This window comes from Acanthochromis polyacanthus, chromosome 2, assembly GCF_021347895.1.
Source record: "Acanthochromis polyacanthus isolate Apoly-LR-REF ecotype Palm Island chromosome 2, KAUST_Apoly_ChrSc, whole genome shotgun sequence".
NCBI classification, from domain to species: Eukaryota; Metazoa; Chordata; class Actinopteri; family Pomacentridae; genus Acanthochromis; species Acanthochromis polyacanthus.
The window spans coordinates 28,445,508-28,461,650 of NC_067114.1; the positions used below are offsets into that span (position 1 = coordinate 28,445,508).

At 40.4% G+C, this 16,143-nt stretch overlaps 1 long non-coding RNA gene across 1 annotated transcript in view; it reads left to right on the forward strand.

Annotated features, from left to right (window-relative positions):
- Window positions 1-548: 548 nt before the first annotated feature.
- Window positions 549-16,143, forward strand: part of LOC127532395 (uncharacterized) — a 29,273-nt gene continuing 13,678 nt past the window's right edge. Inside the window, exon 1 of the long non-coding RNA XR_007939845.1 lies at window positions 549-710. This is a non-coding gene — a long non-coding RNA (uncharacterized LOC127532395). The remainder of the gene's footprint in view (window positions 711-16,143) is intronic.

Genomic DNA, 16,143 nt, shown 5'->3' on the forward strand with positions numbered 1-16,143 from the left:
TCAACCTCGTATTGCATCTCCTGTCCTTTCTGCTGTACCTATACACTACATACACAACACAAACACCAGCAAAAGCAAGGGGTTGTTTTCTTCAGACTATTAGTCCTAAGGTGATCATCCATTGTCACTATATTGCTGCACATAAAAACACCCCGAGCTTGTATTTTAAAGGAACGTCTACTTTACGACGTGTACGGAAGAAGAAATAAGAGATGTGAAGAAGAGGACTGGAAAGAGGCAAAGAGAACAAATGAAAGGAGAAAAGAAGAGAGAGGAGGTGGAAAGGTGAGGTGATGGGAGGAATGATGGCAGTGTGCGGTGGAGGCATATGTCACATCCTATCAGGCGACAGGACGAGTGAAAGATACAGTATTGCCTCTGCTGTGTTAGGAAATCGCAAACACACCAGTACACACATACATACTTACACACACACACACACACACACACACACACACACACACACACACACACACACACACACACACACACACACACACACACACACACACACACACAAACATAGAGCAGGCCCAGCCAAGCTTATCTGGCTCTCCACGGCTGCGCGGCCTCCATGCAGAGCAGCCGTAGCTGTCGGCGGAGGCCCGGATCATTTTGGACAGTATCATTAAATGCCATGTCATTACCCGTTATGGAGTAGTGCTCTCACTCCCTGCTTCTCCCCTGGGATGGTGAAGCCCATCTGATAGGTATGGAGAAGTGTGTGTTTGCATGCATGTCAGTGCATGTCTGCATTACCGTATGTGTTTGTGTCTCGGAAAAGGGTTTGATGGAGGCAGGCAGAGACAGAGGCGGAGGGTACACTGTTGAGCTGTGGAAATGGGATGGACGGGGTTGAGAGATGGAATTGGCATTAAATTTCAGACGCAGAGCGAGGATTGACTTTGACTGGAGCGCAAGGGGGGTGTTAGCTTATCTTTAAGGCCGTGTTTGTCACAGCGCTGAGGGCAGCTCCGCTAGACAGGCCAGGAAAGAGGGAGGGAGAGCCGAGCCGAACGTGGGCTGAACAATATGGATAGGTGAAGGCTCCCGGTGGGACTCGCTGCCTGAGCTGGCGAGCTGCGCTGGGGAAGGAGTGGAGGAGAGCGGCTAAATTGAAGGTTTATTTATCCAATTCGCTGTCAAGGTCGGCTTGTCGGTGAGCTGTCCTGTGTGTGTTCACAAAATGCCAAAATTCGATGAATTGTTTAAAAAAAGAGGGAGAGAGCAGGCGTTCAGGAGGGGGGGAATCAATGACCTTTGGTTGCGTCAAGCTTCAAGCTGCCAGTAGCTCTTAAGGCTGTCCTTACCGGCCATTATGGTTGCCTTTTAAAAACAAGGCAGGGAAGAGAGGAGCTGTCGAGCGTTGAGTAGTCCAACATTGACACAAACACACACATACCCAGAAAGACTTACACCAAGACCTGCATGTACAACCAATGCAGTGATTCCTTCGCAATGGTTTACATCTAAAAAACATCCAGTAAATGTTAATTAAAGTGATTTAACTGGTGTGATATCTGTGTTATAGCAAATGCCTGAAACCACATGGGCGTTGTTTGCATTTGCTTTACTCAACAGACTGTTTCTGTGCGTCTCTATGATACAAAGTCCATCAGATGGACATCTACTTAGCTTTTAGTTCATTTTACATTATTGTTTGGCAAAGCAGCTCTAGAAGTATACCCAAGTGCTGCTTATCACTTGTAATCATTTCATCCTTTTACATCTCAGTGAATAAGATTAGAAAGCATGGACCACTGGGGCTGATGGGCCATCCTGGTTCAGCATGACTGCCCTCAGAAATGCAGGTTGAATAGGAAAAAGGGCTTTGATGTAGGGCATTAATCAGTTTGGCTACAGCTTGAATTGCTACTACTGCTGCTGCAGTGTAGCAGTGCTATCCTTTAGAGGGACCCCCTCGTCAAAGTTTTGGAAGGCCTCTGTCAACGTGAAAAGAACATGACCTTTAAGATCGTATCAGCATGTTTGCTAGTGCATACACAGCCAAGGAAAGGGTTCAGTGGCCCATCAGAAAAAGAGAGCAAAAAAAAGAAAGAAAAAAGAGAAGACACAGAAAGGAAAGAAAATTGCAATTCACTGAGAAGGCTGTTTGTTTGAGAAAGCAGTTCGCTGACACTCAAGAGTGAACAGCTTTAATGCCACAGAGGGAAGAAAGAAATAAAGATGAAAATGACTTCTGTGCACAGAATGATTTGTTTCCTTGATTGTTTTTTTCATCATTGAGATCTAATTTGATAGGAGTCATAATGGTGCTCGATCCGTGCAAAGACAATATCTTGAGAGCAATGGAGAAATAGGTGAACTTAATGTTTATTTGAAATGTGAATTAGTACTGAACCTGACTGCCACAAACTATGTCATCAGAGCAGAATTTGTTTAAGTTCTGGATCAGCTACATATTTTCAAGTCGAATGTGCGTCTCTGGCCAGAGGGGGATTTTTTTGAAAGTTCCATCTTATATATTTACTCTGTCTGTGTATGTGTGTGTCTGTTTATTGACTGTTATGAAGAACTGATAGTGATGTGATGGTGGTCATCAGTCACCTCCTACACCCTGTCTACAAGTCTGTGCACTGGCTGCTCACTGTCTGCTCTATTACACACAAAGGCACACTGACACAGTTTCCAAATCTGACACCAACATCTACAACTGTCCAATTGTCTTGAAACTGCCACTGGACTGATGTGATCCTTTTCAGATATCCAGATTACAGTATGTTAATGTTTGCATTGTTATAATTAAACAGAGGCAGTTGAATAGGCTACAAACAGTGGCATATCATGAGAAAACTACTAGCACATAAAAGCAGAGACAGTGAAAGGAAATTATAAGATATAAACAAGTTTGTCAAAAAAAGTAGCCTGTCATAGCATACATGCTGTGGACTCTAGAAGATAAACTATCTGTATGTATATATATTGATAAGTGGGCCAATGCTTGACTTGAACTTGTCACTAAATTCTTCTGTCTGACATTTCATGGAAAATAATTTTAGTGGGTTAAGCAAAGCCTTCTCACTCTACAAGACCAGAATTTGTGGGCTATTGGAACATGATAATGAGCTGAACAAGACCTATCATTTAGATCATGGAAGTAAGGGGTCAAAGCGGTTTCTACATTTTTACACTCAGCCAATGTTGGGTTTCAAAGAATATGTGATCAGCACAACTTTGATTTGCATGTAAAATGCTATGGTGAAATCTAAAACAAGCGAGTGCTGGAGCTTTTTCTGACAGAAAGTTTCTTTTCAGAGGAGCTGATCCTTTCCTTTGCACATACATTTTTTTATATTCATGACCCCCTGACACAACCTTGTATTGCCTTTGTTGTAAATCATGGTGCATTTCATGTTCGTGGAATGAGCCTAATTCCAAATCCCTGTTTCCATAATGTAATACCAGCTGTACACAGACCAGCAGAAAAACATTGAGTCAAACTGTGTGCAGTTTGTATCCCCTCAGCATTAGAGATTAAGCTGCATTAACACGTTGTTCCTATGGTCTCAGTGGTACATGGTCTGATTACTTAAAGTGCAACGCTAGTTTCTTTTCAGTTTTTCACAAAGACAAGTCTCTGGATGTAATGGTCTTTTTTCTCTCTTGAGCTACATGCATTTCCCTCAAGCATACTGTGATTACAATTTCTATTTTCCCTCGGCATTCTCTTTTTCTCTGTCTGAGTTAAGGAGAGATCACACAATATCTCCAGTGAAAATTTTCCAGGGATAAATATCCCAGGGCAGCCACACTATCCGCCTTTTCCCTAACTCCCCCTATCTGCAATTTGTACTGGCCAGCATGTTGAAAAGAGAAGGAAGAAAAATAAAATGAATTAATGGCGTATGCTTTCACAAGCCATGTATCCCCAAAGCAATTCTGGGATCTAAATCTGCATCACGTTCTTGTTGTTTGCACCACTGGCATTTAGCATTGCTCACTATAGTCCAACGATTTGTGATTAAAAAAAAAAAATGTAGAAAGGGTATAATGGGGACTATGGAAAAGAACAGTGAAATGCAGAAATGGAGCTATGTCCAACAAGCAGGTTTTTATTTTCTTCCTGAAAATGTGAATACTTGATGAGGAAGAAAATGACATCCCTTCCTGTGAAAAGCAAATGTCATGATCAGAATGTGGCTGAAATTACTGGTCTTTAGGTGAGGATTCCAGTCTATTCAAATTTTGGTCTAATTTGTATTGTTTGGCCATCATTGCTGATAGTAGAAACTAGACGAGCCTCAGTAGAGGGCAGAACCACGCCCATGCATGATACTCTGTATCAATTTTGATCATCCTACATATATTCCTTCCTACTTGATCTGCTGACCTGTAACTCCACAACTGAGCAGGGGACCTTAGACTGATCTTCAGTGCCAAGTTTGATTATCCTGACTTCAGCACTTGCAGAGATATCTGACCGGACATACCCACCCACATACATATATACTTACCCAGCCAGCCAGCCACATACCGAAGCAAATGCAGTAACCCCGCTGACGTACACGTCAGGCGTGGTTAATAACACTATACTCAGACACTGACACCTTGTACTACTGTTTTACTTTAAAAAAAAAAAAAAAAAGATGATATGATGCAAGAGGCCTTAATGAACAGACAGTCAGAGGTTTTAAACAGGTCCACATTGTTCTGGACTGCAGCAATATCTCTCTGCATCCAGTTCTCAAAAACAAACTTGTAAGAGTTTTCAGGTACATACACTACCATTCAAAAGTTTGGGGTCACTCAGACAATTTCATGTTTTCTATGAAAACTCATACTTTTATTCATGGGCTAACATAACTGCACAAGGATTTTCTAATAATCAATTAGCCTTTCAACATGGTAAGCTAACAGAATGTAGCATTAGAACACAGGAGTGATGGTTGCTGGAAATGTTCCTCTGTACCCCTATGTAGATATTCCATTAAACATCAACCATTTCCAGCTACAATAGTCATTTGCCACATTAGCAATGTCCAGAATGTATTTCTGATTAATTTAATGCTACAGTATATTCATTGAGACAAACTGCTTTTCTTTCATAAATAAGGACATTTCTAAGTGGCCTCAAACTTTTGAATGGTTGTGTATATCACACATTTAATATCCTTTGGAGAATATTTTGGTAAATTACTTTGTGATGCACTGGACTGATGATGGCCCATATGGAAAACTCTACTTGTGTTGTTATAACCAACAAAAATGATATCCACAGCAACAAGAATATTCTGATCAAGTTCCATATTAACAAATATACGATGTATACTGATGCAACAATACTTGCAAGTCAATAAATGTTTAACATTATCTGTACAATGATCGTCCCATACTGGGACCAACAGCAGATGTCTTTGTAAATGGCGATCACAGCAGAAGCCTAATATCTCTGCTTATATCTGCATATTTGTGGTTTGGCTGTGAGGGTGATATGTTGTCACTACTTTACACTGTTGTTCGCATTAGTCTACAGGTTACCACTTGTGTCTATGTGCTAATAATTTGTGTATTTGGAGATTTTTTTAGCACATTTGTGGGCTTCTGTGCTGTATTTGTGATAAACATGATGCATGTATGCACCTACAAATGTGTATCCTTTTACAGTATATTACAGCTACCATGTGTTCATGTCTGTTCATACAGTATTCATCATTGTGTGTCTGCAAGTGTGTACATTCATCTGTGGAAGTTTGATGTGGATCCAGGCCTGATTGAGTGCTGGGACAATTTGGCACAGTATGAAAAGAAAATACAAAGAGATGGATGGAGTGATGTTTTGCTGTGTGTTGACCTACCACTTGGAGAGGACAAAAGAGAAAAACACATGAAAGACAAGGGAGGGAGAAGAGAGCAAATCAGTGAGCATTAATTAGATAAATACTGAGATAAATAATCAATGGTAGAAATACAGCAAGTTTAAAGATGAACAAAGACCAATTAAAAAAACACACTTAGCAACTGGAAGTGTGTTCAGGCTGCAATCATGTATTACTCAGGTTTGCTGTGTTTTTAGCTGTGGTATGGAAACAGGAGAAACATACTTTTTTTTTAAAGCAACATGGAGCACATGGCTATGTAAAGAAAAAGCTGGACCCAGAAGCCTCTAAGGCACATCAGTAAGATTTCAAGGTTCCATTTAACATTTTAGCAACAGCAAAGCATTGCTTCTCTGAGATTTGGAATACAATGTTTCTCAGTAAACCCACTAAAAGCTGTATGACTCAAATGAAGCTTTGAATTGTACACATCAGCCGGGTTTCAGACCTATGAATCACATCTCTGATTTCCTAAACAATTCAAATAACTGTCTCTGTTTCTGTGGCAGTAAAAATCCTCGAGCTGATCTGTGCCTTACTGTCGAATAGGGCAGTAATCTGACAAGCATCAGCTTACAGAAATAACAACAGTTAGATCAACAATTTTCTTCAATCAACACGACATACTTGAAGTGCTACTGCAGCTTCTGTGATGACAAAACATTAACCTGAACATTAACCAGTGATAGAGCTAGTCCATCTCATTGCTCATTTGTGGAGTAACTGGGAGTTAGGGACAGTCAGACATTGTCAAGACACCAATGGCTATAGCCACCACGTTGAACTTCAAAACTGCAGTTATATGCCCTTCCACTCTGGATTTGTACACAGAGAGACAATTGCACTGTGGAATATGAATGCTAGAAGTGTAAAGTGCAGATATTTACAAACTACTGTGGAGGCAACAGTGAGGCAATGGCTTCTACAAGACAACACCCTCAGCGACAGAACAAACCTCAACCCAGACCAGATTTGCCAACTTTTGGACCTCTGCCTGAACACCACCTATTTCCAGTACAGAAGGAGTTTCTATAGGCAGAAATGGATGTGCCATGGGCTCGCCAGTGTCTCCTATTGTGGCCAATCTATACGTGGAAGAAGTGGAACACAGGGCCGTGACCTCGTTCAACGGAGAAACACAGAGCCACTGGTTCCGATACGTGGACGACACATGGGTCAACATCAGAATTCATGAGGTGCAAACTTTCACTGAACACATCAACTTGGTGGACAGCAACATCAAGTTCACCAGAGAGGATGTACAGGACAACATTTTGCCCTTCTTGGATTGTGAGGTCCGCATAGAAAATGACAGAAGTCTGAGTGTTGGGGTATACAGGAAACCAACACACACGGACCAGTACCTGCTTTTTGACTCTCACCATCCACTGGAGCACAAGTTAGAAGTCATCAGCCCTGCAACACAGGGCTGACAAGTTATCCACAAGTACTCAAGGCCAGGAAAAAGAACACAAACACCTGAAAGGGGCACTGATCCAGAAAGGAGAACAACCCAGTGAAGACGGAAGAGAAGGAAAGCAGGCGCAACAATATAGTGATCCCCTATGTGTCTGGTTTTCTGAAAAAACTGAGGAGGATTTTCAAGAAACACCAGATCCCTGTCTTTTTTAAGCCAAATAACACCCTCAGGCAAAGACTGGTCCACCCAAAAGACCCCACACCACACAGCCAGAAGAGCAACCTGGTGTATGCAGTTAAATGCAGCGAGGAATGCTCAGATCTCTACATAGGGGAAACCAAACAGCCATTTAACAAGCGCATGGCTCAACACAGGAGAGCCATTTCCTCAGGACAGGATTCGGCAGTCTTCCTTCACCTTAAGAAAGAAGGACACTCGTTTCAGGACACCAATGTTCAGATTTTGGATAGGGAGGACAGATGGTTTGAGAGAGGAGTGAAAGAAGCCGTCCATGTCAAAGTAGAGAAGCCATCTCTGAACGGGGGGGTGGTCTGCAACATTATCTTTCGTCAATTTACAATCAGGTCCTTTCAAAACTCCCCAAAAGAACTACTCAGCAGACTCATGCTAATGACCACCGTTAGCACACGAGGGCTCAGTGACATCTGTGCATTTCAACGACTCTCACCGAAACAAAGACCATCGTTGAGTAGTCAGATGAGTTTTGGCTTTGGGTCGTTGGAATAATAGCCCTGGACACACCTCACAGAGGTTTAAAAGCTGAGGCAACACCAACCACCACCAGAACTGAAGAAGCCTCTTGGATGAGAGGTGAAATGTCTTCAAGGAACTTTCTTAAAGTCCAGTGGATTGATTTAAACTATTTTGGAAAACTACTGTTGAATTTTTTTTGCATGCTAGCTATTTCTTTTTCTAGTTTTAAACAAAATATTTTCTTTTCTAATTGGCTCTAAAAGTAGTTCGACTTCTCTTTGCAAGACCTTGTACATTCACACCATCCTTATGGGATTTTAGAAATTTTTTTTTTAAATTTTTTTTGGACGAAATGGGCCACCACACCATTTACTAAACAAATGATTGTTGGTTCCACTTCCATAGTCGCTCAATCAGTCAACTTTCTCTTCTTATTATTATTCTGACACTAAAGTAAAAGAGGAAAAGAGTGTAAACACTGCAGAAAAGTATATGTGTCTGCTATCTTTAAGAATTAAAGGTAGAGAGAAGGCGAAAAAAATACAAATGTGACTTTTTCTCTCCCCCTGATTTGTTCTATAACACATCTTTGCTACAACCAAACTGCTCATCACACAGAGGGAAGACTACCATAAATGTTTAATGACATCGGGTACACCAACGCTTTGAAAATGTGCTGCTCTTTTAATTTCCTTTTCCTTCGTCTTCTTTCTTCGTTAGCTCACCCTATGCTAATGTCTCTGAATGTCTCACAGCGTGTCCTGAAGGGAGCTGAGCCAATTGTGCAGTTGTGATATTGTGCTTTTACTAATGTGCCAATGCTAATTGAGCAAATGATGGTTCTTCTTCCTCTTTCTCTTTTCCAGCCTTTGATTTTATGTACAGTATTTCTCTTCTTGCATCACATGTTCAGATCAAGTCAGTAACACTTGTCCGACTTATAGTCTGTGTTTGTGCTATTTTGTTGCGTTTGTGAAGCTTGTTAATCAAGCCCAGAGAAAGATGGATAATGAACATTTTCTGTTCTTAGCCAGAAAAAGATGCTGAGGGACATACTTTCTTTTCCCACTTCTCACTTACAGAGGAAATACTAAAGACTCAACAGGAGAACGGCGAAATAGGAAAACTGGCAAAAAAAAATGAGAGAAAACACGTCAAACTACATAGAAGTTTCATTGTCGGCTATGGAAGCTGCACCTGTGTGTGTTAAATGCATAGGTGCGATAATAGAAGTGTTTTGTCAGCAATAGGCAGAACTATTGAGTTTGCTTCCCTACAGTCCAAATCTATGACCTACATCCCTGAAGATCAAGAGGCTGAACCCCCTCAACTGCACCCCATCATGTTTAACCTGACCTCCCTTTTGGCCTCTCTGCACAGGGTAGGCCATATGTGTGGGCTTCTGTATGTTTGCACATGTACCTGTGTATGTGTGTGTGTTTGTTTGTGTGTGTACTGGATCAGTGCTGGAGTGATGGTGAAACATGGAGGAGGAGGGGTGACTTTAATCCTTAACTTTCCACCCCCAAGGTAAGACTGAGAGGATGAGTGGAGAATTTAGCCAGGCCCCTGTGTGTGTTTTGTGTGTGTGTGTGTGTGCAGGGCGCTCACATCCGTGCAAGTCTTGGGCTTGGCCATAGAGAATGAATGGGTTTAGTACTACGGCCGGACAGAAAAATCAATGCTTCATATGAGGAGGCTGCGGGGGTTAGGCCTCCGTGTTCATGTCAACAAGGCTATTGGTTTTCTTAATACTCCAAAGTTGGCGTTTCCCTGCTTCGGGAGGGCCGGTGAGGTGACTTGTGTGGTCAAAGCTTAACAAAGGGATCCTGCCTTCTAGCCTTTGCTGTATTCTTCGGCAGAGGGAAGCCAAGGCAGGATTAATTACCAACTGTGCCGGCTGGATATTAGTTGTTGTTTTCTCCCATTGTCACATGGCACCACTGGACTGATGCTATTGGAAGGAGGCTTGTGTGCTGCAGAGCAGTGGGCTAATACTGTTAGATGGAGTAACACAGTTAAATGTAATAGTGGTGGAATGGTGGTGTGGCAATCATGCTGCCCATCAGTATGGCTTTCAGAGAATAATCATTGACTGTAATACTGCTAGCATATGATTATTTAACAAGATATACAACAGACAATAATACTCAATTGAGAGCTCTGCATTTTCAAAATAAAATGTAACAATTATTATTATATTCATTTTCACATAATAGAAGTCAAGAAACAGAAACATATTTTCAGTTTTTTACAAGAACTTTAGTTCTTAACTTTTGTTAAGAAAAACTGTTTAAACTCTTGCATAATGTAGTCCTCAATCAGTTGATTAGTATAGTTGCCAATAAACGTGTCAGCAATTAATCGACTGATCACTTCAGTCCTACATACATTCATTACCAATGGTAGAAAGTAAAACTAAATGAAGCATGCAGTCCTGTACGTACAATATTGGGGAATTTGTACACTTATTTTGGTGTTTAAATTGTTTTGTTATTTGAAAATTATGCTTAGCCAAATTTTGGAGGAAAAATGTAAGTTTTTACTTCACTGCATTTTTGTTTGCTTGTTTTATGTTATGTAATAAGCCATAATTAGCCTCTAAACTGCAATGGTAATACAGTAAACTAAACTGGTCAAAAATCTGTAAAATTGTTTTGAATTGCTCAATATCAAAAATATTATTTTTGCTTGTATGTTAATGAATCACAAATTATAAACCACCAATGCCTGAGAAAATAATATTGTCATGGGGAAACTTGCTGCAGAGTACATGCTACTAAATGATTCTAGCAAACATTACTAATAGATTTTTATAAAATAACATTTCAACTTTTACATCCAGTAGTAAGAAGAACATGGTTGCTCCTTTTACCACTGCTGATAATTGGTTAATTTATCAAATGGTCTCTGCTGAATAGTAAATGATCTGAAATATTTCTATCATTTTTGATCCTTTCAATTAAAAAAAAATCCTCTCTTTATCTTTTTTGCTCCAGAACCTTTACCATATTATTACATACGTTCATACACACACACACACACACACACACACACACACACACACACACACACACACACACACACACACACACACACACACACACACACACACACACACACACACACACACACACACACACAGACCAGTCGTTAGCGACACTGTGCTATAGACAGCAAACCTATAGGGAGGGGTCTGTGGGTCGGCGAAGGCAGGGCAAACCCAGCCGTTGAGCATTGCTCACCCAGAGCAATCGGATGAAAACGCAGTGCAGATGTAATTTGTTTTCAATGGCTGTTTCAAAAGAATAATTGTGGTGACACTGGCCGGTCGATAATATGGATTTTTGTTTTCGAGTGCAGTGTGTGTGTGGCGCTAAGAGAGGGTAGGAAATACAACGCTGCAGACCCAAATACAATAAAAATGGATTGTGTGTGTGTGTTTGTAGGGGTATTTGCAGGTCTGGTAACCATCACTGGGCCCCAGACATCATTGGAAGGATTACTAAATGTGTCCTATGGGCTAGCAATAGGCTGGTGTTTGCTCTCTCTCTGTTTGCTTTTGTTTCCTTCTTTGATTTCAGGGAAAAAACACTGACTTGCCTTGAAAAAACTCACTTAAGATGAAGCACAGCTCACAGAGAAGAGATTTCTGGGTAAAACTGTGAATGCAAACCTGTTTATGAGATGCAAAATATTACAAACAGAATGTGACAAATATCTTCATTATTTTGAATTTCAAACATATTTTTCACATCTTTATTTAAATTAGTTCAAAAATATCATCTTCAGTTTAATTAAACATGAAAAAAACTTGGGCTACTACTTAAACATTAATGTATTGATATTTTGTAATGATCTTCTGTAAAATGAGCTCTCTTTTTTTTGCAACTTATTTTCTGCTTTATACCGCAACCTCACAGAATTGATTGCATCACTACACTTGTGCCATTTCTGAAAGCAATGTATACCCAACCCGGTCTCACAAGGATTCGTGAAACTGTCGGTATACCAGTGCTTTCAAGCACACTCCAACACACAAACGTGTTCTGTATGATATAATATTTCAGGTATGATTTAATGATAAGAGCTTAAGTTGTGCTGCAGACATAAAGCCAGCGAATTTCTGTGTCCATGGCGTTACGAACATGATGTGCATTTGCAATAACATCTGTACACTCAGAATACTTTCACTCATAGTAATACTCCATCCTCTTGTTAGTTATCGTATTTTCCAACTTATGAATGGGCTAATTTTTGCCCACTTTGCCTTTGTCCTTCTCCCCCTTCCCTGATATCCTCCTCGGGCTCATCTCGATATGGCCTCTATGTTGCCAGATAATGGCCACTTTGACCATTTGCCAAATCAGACACTGTTTTGCTGGGAGATGGAGTCGGGGCAATTCTAATTCGTCAGAAGAGGCAGAGGTGTGTGTGTGTGTGTGTGTGCGTGTGTGTGTGCGTGTGCGTGTGTGTGCGTGTGCGTGTGTGCGTGTGTGTGTGCACACGCGCATGCGGACATGGCCAGGTTCATTGAAGGGGTGGGATTGTGTGACATTAAATGAATGAAGGTAGATTTAGACGGCACACAGGGGCTGAGTGGAGAGGGAAATACAGTAAAAGGACATTATTCCTCTGTAGTCCAAGCCCTTGCTGACACTCTCTACCCCACCTTCCTTCTCTCTCTCTCTGTCTTTCTGCACTATTCCCTTGCCGCGGGTGGTCACCAGAGACCAGACTGGGGCTGATTTATTCCCCCTCTCTCCTGTCCTCTGCCTGACTGCCTCTGCAATGGAGAAATTTCCTTTCTCCCTCTCTCTCGCTTTCTCTTCCTCCACAGCAGCAGCAGTAGTACTAAGGCAGGGAAAGCACGGGAATGACAATAGGAGGGCCAACATTAGAATGTCTACCACCCTAATACACTGTCCAACTCTGTCTACTCTCACTTTCCCACCTTGCAAGTTGCCTCTCGCCAACTATGTCTTCCTCAAACGCTGTATGTATGTGGTGGGTATGTGAGTGCATCTATAACACTGCACAGAGTAAAGAAAAAAAAAGTTAACCCCACTTTTAGTGTATTTGACAAAACTACAGTTTAAAAACTGAATTTGATGACACTGTGAAATCTATTTTATATTTCACCTACTTTTAGAAGGGGTTGGCTAATTTCAATATCACTTGGAAATCAAAGTATTTAGTACATTTGTACAGATAATTAATTTCTCATAAGTCATTCTAACCTCATGCCAGCTGTTATGCATACACCATGAAACCAACTGTTCATTAGGGAACATGATCAGCTGCCATAGCGTGCAAATTAAGGCTTATTATCTAATATATCTAAAACCATAATTTGACATCATATCATTTAAATATGGGAGATAACCATATGCATTTCTGAGATCTTGCCTGGTAGACATTGCATTCCGCTATTCATAGTGTGCCTGAAAGAAATGAAAACCAAACTAAAAAAGAAGAATGCAAGAAGTCTTGTGGCAAACCAAGACAGCAGACCAATCATGGTGTTAAGTAGCCATGGATGTAAGATTGTTGGCCAGTGAAAGTAAAAGGTAATGGTTGCCACAGACCCCATCTGTCCAACATTCGAGAGGTGAGGGGATGGGAGTTTTCTGACATTATCAGAACATCTGACGAGCAGTTTGGACAGAGCATAAATCCTGGTTAATACCTCTTATGTGCTTTTGTCTGCATTTCAAAAATATGTAGCCAGGTTAAAAAAAGTACCATACATTATAATGTAATGGTGTTGAAACAAGGTTTGATAAAATTAGGGATTAAAAGTACATTTGAATGAATAAATCATTTAATAAATGGTTGTTAAAATTGTTACATTTCATTGTGATTAAAACTGTCAAGTTCATTGTTAAAATGATTAACTGAATATTTTATTTCGTGGTTAAAATGTTTAATTGCAATCCTGCTTGTTCTTTGACCTGTGACCTTTGACCTGTGAATGGGTAAATGACATACATGCACGAAGAAAAAAAAGACCACGGATTGCAGGAGAGAGAGACACATGTTTTCCGGCATCGAGAGCTAATGCTGGAGCTTTATACTCATATTACTAAGTTTGTTTGCATGTTTCTGTACTATAGATTGTCGATGAGTCTGTGAAAGGACATGTAATGAGACCGTTTGGTACAGTGACATACAACTTCTACCGGTAGTTAAGTTCTGTTACTTATTCTTTCGTTCATTACCTAAGTGAGTGGCTAAGCTAATTAGTGTTGCAACCTGACTGTGGCTTTCAGTTAACTAACGCAGCCAACCACTTAGCCTATCCTGGATGGTTTCCGACCTGGAGTTGGCAAGAGGGATACCAGATAGAGCTCTGAGTGACCGGAAAAACTCAGAGTTCCTCTGACGACATGGGAAAATCAGACCAGAGCTCCACTGGGGTCAGAAGTGGGTAGAGTAGCCAAAAATTGTACTGAAGTAAGAGTAACTCTACTCCAAAAAAATCACTCAAGTAAGAATAAAAAAGTATTTGGTGAAAAGACTACTCAAGTACTGAGTAACTGTTTGATTGTAATGTCTGACTTATTTTTATAAAATGATGTGATCAGACAGACAAAAATGTAAAATAATGTGCAAATTCTGGTATTTACAAATAATAAAATTTTAAAAATGAGGAAAAATAGATAAAATCTTTGAAGTGACAAGTTAAGGCACAATAAACACAAATTTCCAAATCTCAGTCTTTCCCAACATAAAGCTTTTGAAACAAATACCTGTAGTAAGGTAATGTTTTTATGTTTGAACAGTGCGAACTACTTCCAGTGACAAGATATACTATATTTCCCTTCCCTCCAAATGGCACAGGCTCAGTAGATAGAAAATAACAATACAACTCGGGCTGGACCCGAATATCTGAATATTTGGTCGTCAGCCAAATATTCAGATATATGGTTCCTCCGTCTGCAATCTGAATCATTCATTCCTGTCGCCCTCGTCTGTCTGGATCCCCTGCCATACTGGATTGAAGCCACTGCTACAGAAACTGCCCATACCATCAGCCAAATGGCACCATTCTCCTGCCACTGTCTCACACACCACCCTCGCTGTTACCGCACCAGGTAAGTCTCCATACAATCTCTGAGCCAGACTTGTTACTTTTTAGTGGTCCCTGGTTAATTGTAGCCTTGCCAAATTGTGTGTAGCCTGTTGTCTAATCTTTGTTTACTTAACTCTTGCTTTCCTGAATAAATACTACCTTATGTGGGTTGTCTAATTTTGCAGTGTTTTTTGCATTAACTCTGGTTGTTTATTGCACCAGTCCACTAGAGGACCCTATGTCCCAAATTTATGCTAGTTGCTTCAGCTTCCTGTTTTTGTGAGCATTTCCTGTTGTAGTCTTTTACTAAGGTTTGTAGTCCTGTCCATTTATCCTCGCTCTGAAAATAGTAGTGGCTCCGTAACAAGATGTGGAACCTAAAGTTAAGTCACATGCCAGCATTCAGTATGCCAACAGTTGGGTGTATGTCATTTTTGTCTTCTATTGCACCATGTTATTCACATAAAGGTGCATTTATAGGTGCCCTCTTAAAGTCACTGGTCAACAGAGTGTTTGTGTGCTAGTCACACTATCTGATCATTATCCTTTAAAGCCACACCTGTCCAGGTAAGATTAGTTCAGTGGTTAAGCTTTTGTCACCTGTTAAACTGTTTAAAATGTTGTTGGGCTCAATTGGCTAAATGTAAACTTTTCCAAACCAGAACAGAAATGTGAACTTTTTCTAAGTCAAGTAAATTTGCGGATGTATACATTTTGTTCAGTTATATTCAAAGAGAAAAAAACACTACCAGAAAACCCACAAAAACTATACACCACCACTTTCTCATTCAGATGAATGAGAAAGTTTGGTAGTGTATGTATTGCAAATATGCATTTGTCAGGTAAAATGAAATAGCGCCTACGAGGTTAAATTTAATTTATGAGCAAAACTCGAGACCAGTTACCTATTAACTCTATGTTGCTATACGCTGTGGTGGCAAAATACTGTCTAATGAATTTTGGAGAAGGATTAAAGGAAAAAGTAACATTATGACCTGCAGTTTTTGTCCAAAAAAGGATGTTACGTGTACATAACTTCAATTAGCCCCAAGGCTACGATAGATTGCTCATGTTAATTTAGTGAATGTATCTTTACA